A 12548-nucleotide genomic window follows, 5' to 3' on the forward strand; every position below is an offset into this window, starting at 1 on the left:
TGAACTTCTCCAAAGGAAGGAAACTGAAGCCAGAGGAGAAAAATAGCCAGCTGCTGAGTTGACTTTCAAACTCAAAGGCCTTGAACTCTACAAGCTTGCCACCCTAGCTGTGAACTATAATTGGTTTGGAGTTGTATTTTGATCTGTCTTCAAGGTTCTGTGTTTCTTTCTTTTTCAACTTGAATCAATGGCCAACATTTAAATATTAGATGATGTTTTTCTCATGGAAAAAAATAACCTAAAGAAATGGCTAAGAGTTGGAATTGGATTGCAATCATCCCCGTGATGCACCAGGAAACTCCTGGCTCACTACACGCAAGAATTACATCTGGCAGGGCTGGAGGGTAGTGTGTCTGCCTTGCACATGACCAACTGGGGTTCGATCCTCAGCATCCCAAATTGTCCTTTGAGTATCATAAGAATAATTCCTGAGCTCAGGGCCACTTCCCTCCCCAATATTCCAAGCAGTGCTTGGGAGACCATATGGGATGCTGTAGATGGGGGGATCAAACCTGGTTCAGCATGCAAGGCATGCACCCTCCTTTCTGCACAATCACTACTCCTAGTGAAAAAAAAAAGTAGGCCTTTTGTTGTCCTCTAGCCCTGCAGACATTTGCGTTCCAGCTTTCTGAGCTGGATCAAATCCCAAGGAAGGATCAGCCCTTATGTTGGGTCTGGTGTGGTTATCCTAAGTTCCCTTCTGATCCAGAAAGGGATGGGGCTGGAGAGGTGGCACTAGAAGTAAGGTGTCTGCCTTGCAAGCGTTAGCATAGGACGGAACCTGGTACGATCCCTGGGCGTCCCATATGGTCCCTCCAAGCCAGGAGCGATTTCTGAGTGCATAGCCAGGAGTAACCCCTGAGTGTCAAGTGGGTGTGGCCCAAAAACCGAAAAAAAAAATGTTTTTCTCAGCATCCACACCCACCCATAGTGGGTTAAGGGAGATTTGTGTAGCCACTGCCCCAGCAAGATTAACAATTAATCTTTAGGGTAGTCCCTACAGGGGGGGCAGTGGTTGGACTTTGAGAGAGGGAGAGTCAGAATGCTTGGCCTGGCCTCCTGAGGCTCAGAAAGTGCTAAGGAGCAAGGATGGAAAAGAAGGGGCAGCTTCCAGAGGGGATGAACAAATGGTATCCCAGATGTGCATCTCATCTGTCTGGAGACGTGTGTGTGTGTGTGTGTGTGTGTGTGTGTGTGTGTGTGTGTGTGTTATTGGGCAGTATTCAGAAGTTACTCCTGGCTTTGTGCTCAGCTTGGGAGACCATATAGGATGTTGGGAATCGAACTTGGGTCAGCTGCGTGTAAGGCAAAATCCCTTCCTACTGTGCTAGCTCTCTGGCCCTGAGACATATAGCTGAGGGATAAACTTACCTGAGGGATAAACACTACTGAGCAATAATACTGAGAGCACTTTCTGTTTACTTGAGGCTGGTTCTTAGAGATTTGCATTTAATCCTGAAAATAACCTCTTGAGTGGATACTCTTACTATTCTGTTTTTATTACATATATAGATTTTGGGACTATGCTCAGTATGTTCTGGGGTTATACCTACCCACTGTACTCTCTCTCTCTCTCTCTCTCTCTCTCTCTCTCTCTCTCTTTCTCTCTGGTTCCTCCTCTGTCACTGCTCTTGATGAAGTAATAGATGTTAAGTGACTTACCCAAGGCCACAGACCTGGGCAGAAGGAGGGAAGAAGGGCTGGCAGCTTAGGGCAGAGTGGAAAGAAGTGAGTGGCTGAACAGACCGATAAGAGATGTAACTAGGGTGAGGCTCAGAACTCAGTCTTCAGGGAACTTCACCTTTTTATGGCTACCTAGGTCTGGAGTAATATTAGGGGACAAGCTCCTGAACCTCACAGTCAGCCAACTGGTGGGTAGGCAGAGGGAGTGGTAGGTGATAGCTTCCAGCCCTTTCACTATCAGTTCCAAACAGCCTGTTGATCCCAATGATTTTGACTGTAAAGAGAAGAGTCCACTGATGTCAGGAGCCAGGCTAAAGACCCGCCTTTAGTCCCTTCCTGGATCTCTTGGCCCACCACCAGGACCTCAGGCCTTGGGGACCCTTACCTGGTCTATGGGGTAAAGAGCCCAGAATGTTGATGTGGGACAGTATAGCTGAAATGAATAATGAGCAACTGGGGAGATTCAGAGTCAAAGATTACATGACTTGCAGCTCCAGGACCACCCCACAGTCCCAGGCACTAAGATAAGGGATCCCCCTACCCTGAAGATACGGTACACATGGGTATCAACTGCAGCATAAAAAAAAAAGCACCCATCACTAAGTGGGTGCGAAGCATGACCATCTCATGACCATCTCATGACTATCTCATGCATCAGGAACTGAATGGCATACCCAGGTCTTGGCCAGACACCAGTCTTCAGCTGTTTTACTGGGTAGGAAGATGGGGCTGTTTGCACCTGCTTTCTGACTGAGCTGGAGTCAGGGACACAGGAGAAGGTGGAGGTCAGAAAGAAACTGTACTGAAAGTGCAACCTATCACAGAAGCAAGGGGGTCAAGTCAAAAATGGCTGACCACCTTCCTAACTCTGCCCTTGAGAAAAGTTACTCAACCTCTCTGTGAGGAGGCTACCCATGTAGACAATGACCTTGATAACACTAATCCCTTCTTGTTTGGATTATTTTGAAGATTAAATCAATTAATGCCCATGAAAGGCCACTGCACTGACTATGCACCAGGAGTATTTCCTATTGAGGTCACTTTTGAGAGTTCAGGATGGAAAGCTATTTCCTGGAAGGGAGGTGCAGCAGAGGAAAGCTCTGTAGGTCCCCCATAGCATAGCAGACTGGAAGAGTGGGGTGTAGAGACCCTTCTGGGGGGAGTTAGAGGTTTAACCCTGGGAAACAGGATTGAGTGCAGGAGAGTGGCTTGAAGTCCAAGTCACAGTACCATTATGACACTAAATATTACAGAGACAGGATAGCTTGGTCCACCAGGTAAAGAGAGCCTTTCTGGGAGAGAAGAGGCAAGGCGAGGAGAAGGAAGGCTGAGGAGGGTACTGTCCTGGGCAGTTCTGAGAGATTAGGGGAAGGAGAGGAGAGTTACATGAAATACAAACTTATCTTCCTTTAATGAACTTCAGTCCTTGAAGTCAAAGTCACCTTCTGATACCAAGAAAGATACCCTACTTCCCACTCCCAAGTATTGGGGATGATGTTGCTGTGATCAGGGGTTGAGAATAAAGAAAAAGGGAAATGACTGGCCAGAGAAGAGGACTTTAGTTTTTAGAAAACTCTTTCCTGGGTTTGGGATACAACTCATTCCAGCCCAAGGAGGGGGGGCATCAGGCAAACATCCTCAACTGTCATCTGTGACAGTTTCTGAGCTGTGCTGTTCCACTGAATGAATACACTGGTCTTTGCAGTGTGTAACAGGAGCAAGCACCCTTTTCTCAGCTCTGACCCTCTGGCCTTGAGGTCTCACGATGGTGTCCCTCCAGGGATGAGCAGGAAAGGCTGCTCAGGGAAGAGACCAGGCAACTCTAAATATAGGAGATGGAGGATAAAAGCTGGGTGAAAGAAACCAGGACTGTGGCCTGGGCATTTGGAATCCTAAATTTCCTGGGAGGAGAGGAAAGGGAAGGAAATCTGGATCCTCTGGTCCATCACTCCAGCTCATCCTGTAGACTGGTCCCTAGGCCTAGCATAGGGGCCACCACTGCATTGCAATTCTTCAGGAGGCAGTGGCAATGGCGGATCAGGATGGGATTGGGACCATTCAGTGAAGAAGGCATCCTCCTTCCAGTGCTCAAACACATACTCTGCAGGGTTGGATGTAGTGAGGATCTCCCTGGAGCTCTGGAATCCAAGTTCCATCCCTCTAGAACTAAACGAAGAGACCTCTATTTTCCCAGCATGCTCACTCCCTAAAGGTCCCTTTATTTGGACCTGGTTGGATGACTTTCCTAGCGAGGGTTTCTCAGAGATGAATAGAGGTTTGGGTTCTACCTAAGGAGTATAGCTCCCTATGCCCCATTCATTTTTAGGCACATCTCTGCTATGAAAATAAATGGATGTGCATTATTATTGCATTGAAGACTCTGGAACAATGAGAAAATTAGAAGACAGAGGAATGCTGAAGACTAGCAGAATCCATCTTACCTTGACCTATGATTTTTGGGATTGGCTCAAGTTCACTGTCAAAATTGTCAAGTCCACTTCCTCTCCACATGTGGCCCTGAGACAACGATGCTGCTTTGGATAATTTGTTTAGCCAGCTCAATAATTCAAAAGGGAGTTTGCACTGGTGCTAAAATTTTGAACTGAGATTCAATAGGTCTAGTTAGAACAGAGAATAGAACATAAAACTGGACCCACTGCCCCCTGAGTAACAAGAATATCAGAGTAGAAACTTCCTAATCCTTCTGCTTAGTTTTTGAAGTTTGCATTTGAGTTATGAGTCCCTAGTGGAGATTAGATAATTATTTTTAAGCAGTTTGTTTATTAATTGATTAGTTTTTGGGCCATCACACTCAGCCGATATTCAAGGGTTACTCCTGCTCTGTGCCCAGAAATTGCTTCTGACAAGATGGGGGACCATATGGGATGTCAGAAATTGAACCGGGTCTGTCTAGGGTCAGCTGCATAAAGGCAAATGACCTACCACTGTGCTATCTCTCTAGCCCCAATTATTTTAATTTTTAATATTTTTTTATTGAAACCATTATGACTTACAAAGTTCTTCATTGTTGTTTTTTAAACATACAATGTTCCAGGGCCAATCAGGAGGAGAAGAAAATTATTTTTAATAGAGATCACCCCAGTGGCCCATCCCACCTGACAACGTGAGTGATGGTTCCATACTTGGTCCAATGATGAGCTGCTATTGGTGCTTGAAGCCATCTAGGGCAGATCAAGTGGTGAGGGTTGAATTCAGGGCTTAACCACTGAGATATATCTGTCCCAGAAGGTGACAATTTGGAAAGGAAAAGTCTTTCTGTTTTGGATAGTTTCTTTAATTTCAAAGAATATTCATGGACATATGTTTCAGAGAATCTCAGGATATTGATGATTTGAAGATATACTTATAAGGAAGGTCAGGACACAGGGATGCCTAGCAAAGAGACTGCAATGCCCTAACTTACTTTCATCTGCTCTAGGAACTTGGCTTGCTAGGAGATAGTGGTTGTAAAGCACAGAAATGGGAGAAAAGGAATCTTTACGTCAGGAAGTAATTTTCACCCCTGCTTGCCTTGGCAAAGAAGTGTAGTGTTCTACGTTTTTCTCTGAAGCCCTGCCAATGAAAAAGGTTTAGTGAACAGAAACTTTACGATTAGAAGGGAGAACATTTGGGCAGGACCTGACTCTAGGCCCTTCAGCCTGATCTAAGAGGCCAGCTCTGCAGGCAGCCCCAAAGGTCCGAAGGTTTGTCCTTTCTTCTCAGCCAGAATGGCATCTGTGAGGGGGAGGAAAAATGATGGAGAAGAGCGCAGGATGAGTCCTTTCATTTTCAGAATGTTCCAGTTCAGCTTCAGGGCAATATTCGTGCAGAAAGAAAGACAACCTGACTTGGACTGGGCAAGATGATGTGGGAGCAGGGTAAGGGGGACAAAGAGGTAGAATTTTTGGTTGACAGGGCTCACCCCAACACCCTGCCTTGGGCCCAGGCTACATCGGCCTATTGTCATTATTGTCTGAGTGCTCCCACCTTGGGTCTCCTTGTAGCCTTCATCCAAGTCTAGCCCCTCTCAGAGCAGTAGTCTAGGACAGACCTTGGTTCAATCCCCCAACATCCCATATGGTCCCCCAAGCCAGGAGCGAGTTCTGAGCATATAGCCAGGAAGGAATAACCCCTGAGCATCACAGAATGTGGCCTAAAAACAAACAAACAAACAAAAAATAGAGGCCTGATGTGTGAGACATATACTACACCAAGCCTATACAGAAGCTAAAAAGTGGTATTAATTCCTATTCTACTGTTATTTTATGCTTATAGGGGTCTCAAACTCGCGGCCCGCGGGCCCTTTGCGGTCCTCCATACAACATTTTGTGGCCCTGCCCTAGAGGAATCTTTTTTTTTGTTTTGTTTTAGTTGTTTGGGTCACACCCCCCAATGTTCAAGGCTTACTACTGACTTTGCACTCACGGATCAACCCGACTTTGCCTCCTGCGGCCCCCAGGTCAATTGAGTTTGAGACCCCTGCTTTACACGGTCCCATATTTTAAGTACCAATCTAAGTCAATAAATCATCAGAGTACCTGCATGATCTTGCACTGCCTAAACTTAAACCACCCTTAGATGCAACGCAAGGGTAGGCATTTCAGACTGCCATCCTTCTTCCTAGTGCAGGGCATCGGCAGAGATAGGCCCGGGCATAACTTAATTTTTATCTCTATAGTCCAGTTATTCAGTTGCCAGGGCCCACCCTGCCCAATAAGTTGGTTACAGTCTGGGCCTGTCATGGCTGGACTTATGCTAACTAGCATTTTTAAGCATGCTCATACAGAAGCCAAAGCATAGTAAATTCTAATCATATTTCACAATAGACACACTTCAAGACCCACCTTAGGTTTTTCTCTAGTGGCTGCACCATTTTACATTCTCACCAGCAGTACACAAGTGTTCCCATCAACAACTCCAATCAACATTATTAATGGTCACTTGATAAATCATTCTAATGGGTCTGAATTAGATTATTCTAATTGTTATTGTTATTATTATTTTGGGAGACCTTTCAAATGGCACTCAGGAGGCCTAGAGATCTCAGTAATTAATTCTTGGTCAGTGAGGCCAAGGATGTGATGCTTTTTGGATCCAAGAGGTGATACTTGTGGGCACAACGCAGGGGCCACACCTGGTGGTCTTTGGTGGACCATGTGGTACCATGGATCAAACCAGAGTCAGCTGCAATATGGCGTGCACCTGAATACTTGTATTATCTCTTCAGCCTTCCCTAATGATGATGAATATTTGACATCTTTTCATGTGCTTCTTAGCCATTTGGATATCTTCCTTGGAGCAATATACATTTATTCATTAAATTTGTTTTTGAACCATACCCATCTGTGCTCAGCTCAGTGTTCTGCAGCCACTCCTATGGTGCTCAGGAAACCAGGTAGAACTCTGGATAGAAGAAATCAGGTTCCTATGTGCAGAGTATGTACCACTCCAGTCCTTTGAATCCCCAGTTTATGGAGTAAGTCTATTAATGTATTTTGCCCAAAGTTTCTGTGCTTGTATTTTCTTTGTTTGGGTACCACAGTTATGATTCCCTGGGACCTACTCCCAGTTGAGTGTTCCTGGGAATATCCTGCTCCAGCCCTGTGAGCTATCTGCCTAGTCCAAACTATTAGTTAATGAGGGGTTAATTTTAATCTTAGAGCTGACAGTGAGATGTCAAATTGGCAACTAGGTTAAGTTGAATAGATGTGGATCTATCTTATGCCCTTGGGCCATTAGAAATGGGCTTGCAGCTGGAAGTCACCTGATGGAAGAGAAAGATAAAAGGCAACAGGTCAGACTCATCTCCTCAATTCACCGACTTCATTAATAGCTCATTAGAATGAGTGAAATTGCGATTCTACTCCGATTTCCCCATGTACTTTTCTGTATGCACAGGAACACTCTAATTATATATTTCAGCAACTGTCAATTTTTCACTTAAGTCACCTTATTATGAAACTGTCCCCCTGAAGCTATCATATAAAACATTATGTACGTATATATATATATGGGCTGGAGTGGTGGTGGAAGCCATAAGGCATCTTCTTTGTGTGCACTAGCCTAGGATGGACCATGGTTTGATCCCCCGGCATCCCTCAAACCAGGAGTGATTTTTGAGCACATAGCCAGAAGTAATCCCTGAATGTCACTGGGTGTGGCCCAAAAACAAAACAAACAAAAAACAAAAAAAAAAAAGACTTTTTTGTTTGTTTGTTTTTGGGTCACACCCGGCAGCACTCAGGGGTTACTCCTGGCTCCATGCTCAGAAATTGTTCCTGGCAGGCCTGGGGACCATATGGGATGTTGGGATTCGAACCGATGACCTTCTGCATGAAAGGCAAACGCCTTACCTCCATGCTATCTCTCCAGCCCCCCCCAAAAGACATTTTATATATAAAACTATTTAAGTATAACAGCAGACTGCAATTTGGTCAACTCACTCGAGCTCCCTAGAATGAAGGTTTGCTTAAATAAATTAAATAAGTAAATAAAATTGCTAAATAACTTATTTTAACTTTTGCTTAAATAAATAGGATTTTCAAATAACTTGTTAAAGAACTACTGTGACTTTCAATTTTTGGCTCATCAAAGACAAGCATAGAGGACTTCTTGTATCTATGAAGTCCCCTTTGTGAAGATCACCCTGTAGCAAAATCATTCATTCTATTTTGGGGGGAGGGGCCACACCCGGTGAGGCTCAGGGGTTACTCCTGGCTGTGTGCTCAGAAATGGCTCCTAACTTGGGGGGACTGTATGGAAAGCTGGGGGATCGAATCGAGGTTCGTCCTAGGCTAGCACTTGCAAGGCAGACACCTTACCTCTAGCGCCACCTCTCCAGCCTCAAAATCATTGGTAGCTCTTATCTAAAACTCTCAAGTAAATCATATGCAAGAACAACAAATTTATAAATATGTGTTTGACAAAATGTTATTATTATTATTATTATTATTATTATTATTATTATTATTTTGGGGGTCACACCTGGTGACGCTCAGGGGTTACTCCTGGCTATGCTCTCAGAAATAGCTCCTGACTTGGGGGACCCTATGGGACGCCGGGGGATTGAACCACGGTCCATCCTAGGCTACTGCGTGCAAGGCAAAAGCCCTACCACTTGCATCACCACTCCAGCCTCACAAAATGTTATTTTTTATTTTTAGATCACATATTCTAAATCATGATCAAATATATTCATGTGCCTAAAGACAACAGCAAATAAGGGTGAAAAGTGGCCAAAGGCAACAGAATTAGAGAGTCATCTATAAAAATGACTGGGAACAGGGGTATATGGAAGGTTCTTTTGGTATTTTGGTAGAGGGAAGTGGACATTCTGGTGGGAGAAAAAAATAAGTAAGTAAATAAGTAAGAAAAATAAAGTATAGTAAGAAAAAATAAGTAAGTAGGGGCCAAAGAAATAGTACAGCAGGTAGTGCCTTGAACACTGCCAAATCAGGCTCAATCCCCTGCTTCCAAGATGGTTCCATGAGTCCATTAGGACTCCATCCTTGAGTACAGAGGCCAAAATAGACTCTGAGCACTATTGGGTGTGACCTAAAAACGAAAACAGAAAAGTAAGGTGAACCTTCTCCCACAACTTTCTGTTTCCCTAAACTCTTCTTTTGTTGTGTAAAACCCCACCTAGATTAGGGCCTTGACCTACAAGCACTCATATTGCTTATTTAAGAATGAGGCTTGGGAGCAAGGCCAAGTTGAGGGTAAAAAGGATTTCCAGAGGTTCACTGCCCCACCTCTACCCTTCCCTTTTGGGCTTGGGGGGACCTGCCCCAGCCTGCCCACATGAATCCTTTTCTGTTGTTTTTGGTTTTGATTCTGGGGGCCACACCCAGTGGTGCTCTGGGCTTACTCCTGGATCAGAGGACCATAGAGGATGCCAGGTATCAAATTCAAATTGGCCTTATGCAAGGCACTGTACTATTGTTCCATCCCCTCACCCCCCACCCAACACACACACACACACACACACACACACACACACACACACACACACACACACACACACACACACACTCTAATTCTTTTTAAACCTAACCCCAGATTGACTCTTTCAAGAGACTCCCTGAATAACAGGCCATTAATTAACTCTGAAAAGGGGAAGATAAAAATGAGAGTTCCTGCTCTTCAGAAGACCTAAACACAAAGTCTAAAGGGAGATGGTTAAGAAAAATGAATACTACTGGAGCGGTGGCACAAGCGGTAGGGCATTTGCCTTGCATGTGCTAACCTAAGAAGGACTGCTGTTCGATTCCCCAGCGTTTCATATGGTCCCCCAAGCCAGGAGCAATTTCTGAGCACATAGATGTGGCCTCAAAACAAACAAACAAAAAACCCAAATACTTTTTTTTTTTTGGTTTTTGGTTTTTGGGCCACACCCGGCGGTGCTCAGAGGTTACTCCTGGCTGTCTGCTCAGAAATAGCTCCTGGCAGGCCCTGGGGACCATGTGGGACACCGGGATTTGAACCAACCACCTTTGGTCTTGGATCGGCTGCTTGCAAGGCAAACGCCGCTGTGCTATCTCTCTGAAAAAACCCAAATGCTTTTAATATTTTGTTTACTTGTTTGTTTTTTGTGCCACACCCTGCTGTGCTCAGGAGTTACTCCTGACTGTACTCAGGGATCAGTCATGGTGGAGTTGGGGGTGTTTGGGGAATGATGGTCAAACCCTGATGAAGAACCCATTGTGGTATCACTTAGGCCCCTCGTTTGAAAAGTATTTGTATATATTTTGTTTTGGCATTGCTCAGGGACAGCACATGTAGGGATTCAAACCAGAGTGGGTGGGAGGCAAGGAAAGTAAGTGCCTTATCTCTGCAGTATATTTCTGGCCCTGCATTGGGTTTTTGAAAAGTCTAATTTAATTCATTATCTCCAAATGTAGCCAGAACCTATTAATTTGAGATTTTAGGTTTTTTTTATGGGATCTTAAGAAAGGAGGAAGAGAAAATTTCAGGTTTAGTCACACAAACCAACCTTCAGATGTACTTGTTATCAACTATTCTACAAGTCCTTATTAAATATCTCATTACATACAAGACAAGGCAGGTTCAAAAAGGAGATTCAGAAAATCTTGTGTCTCCCAAAGTGGTGAGAACTGTGAGAACTCAAGGTGAAAGCTCAGGATGGTGGGGAATGGTAGAGGGTTGTGTTCTCTGACTACTGCAAAAATGCAGCAGTTGTTCCTATGTAGAACGTCATTTCAGGAAAAATATCAGGCAGGGACAGAGCCATAGCACAGCGGTAGGGCATTCGCCTTGCACACTGCTGATCTGGGATGTACTCAGATTTGATCCCCACACCCTCGGTATCCCATATGGTCCCCCGAGGCTGCAGGAGTGATTTCTGAGCATAAAGCCAAGAGTAACACCTGAGCACTGCTGGGTGTGGACCCAAAATCTATATATATATGTATATGTATATATTGGACCCAAAATCTATATATATGTATATGTATATATTGGCAAAAATTTTAAAGTGCGGAGCTTTGTGATTTTAAAACATGACTTTATATTAAAACAAAACTGCATCCAAAGACCAAATAAAATCAGTATAGTTAGTAGTATCCAGTTTGGCTTGTATGAATCTTAGTGATTCTGAGACTTTAGTCATAGAAAATTTTTTGTTTTGTTTTGTTTTGGTTTTGATTTTGGATCACACTCGGCAGCGTTCTGGGGTTACTCCTGGCTCTATGCTCAGAACTGGCTCCTAGCAGGCTCGGGGGACCATATGGGACGCCCGGATTCGAACCACCGTTCTTCTGGATGCAAGGCAAACACCTTACCTCCAAGCTATCTCTCCAGCCCCCGTCATAGAAAATCTTTTAAAAGTTTTTTTTTTTTAATTTAAAAAACCATGATTTACAAAGTCACTGATAGTTTAGTTTTAGGCATGTAATATAATCCCACCACCAGAGTCAACTCCCATCACCAATGTTCCCATATTCCATCACCCCAAGCCCCTATCTTCACCATGCCCGCCATCTTACTAAGACATTACAAAATTTGGTGGTTGCAGCTTAGATCTCATGCTTTCAGTGTTGTTGAGTCTGAGCTTTGGTTATATCACCAATATAAACAATATGATATAACTGACCCCTGCTCCCCCCGTATTTCCTTGCTCATTTTCTTCCTTACCCTTTTGATTTCTTTCTTTGTGTCTTTCCCCACTAAACTTCGGGGTCAAGGGTGATCTAGGCATTCCCCCATTTACTACATGCCATTTCCTCATCCAGTTATTCTCTATACTATAGATGAAGTGAGATCATCCTGTGTTTGTCTTTCTTCTTCTGGTGTATTTCACGCAACATACCTCATAGATCATTTTGTTACAGATTTGGAAACATCTTAAGTGCATCTAAATAATCTGAGGGACTTTATTCAAATGCAGATTGTGTGTCAACAGATCTGAGTGAGACACTTTGCATTTTTAACAAGTTCCTAGGCGTGTGACTGCCCCTGGCCCACCAACCACACTTGTTGAAATCTAGTGAAAATTTAGTTCATCCTTCTGCTTAGTAATGCCATCCAAATTTTATCTTCCCATTGATGAAGTTTCCAGTTCTTTCTGCAGAGACAGGAGATTCATATCCTGTGGTGGTAGCCTGGGAGCCTGCGCTGCTGCTAATTTCCTCCGGGATCAGTAGCAGTGGTGAAAGATATACAGAATCAAAGACATCAAGGCCTGGCTCCAGACATCAAGTTCCACAAATGAGACTTCCATGGGGAAGGAGTTGGCACTTGCAAGGTGGATTTTCTGTACCCTGGCTGCTTTGTAGTAAGTACCTAGATAAACAGAGGAGACCACCTTTCTGTGAGGGCTCTGGTGCACAGTTTGGTATAGTTTGTTT

This window comes from Suncus etruscus, chromosome 20 (assembly GCF_024139225.1).
Source record: "Suncus etruscus isolate mSunEtr1 chromosome 20, mSunEtr1.pri.cur, whole genome shotgun sequence".
In the NCBI taxonomy this organism is placed as follows: Eukaryota; Metazoa; Chordata; class Mammalia; order Eulipotyphla; family Soricidae; genus Suncus; species Suncus etruscus.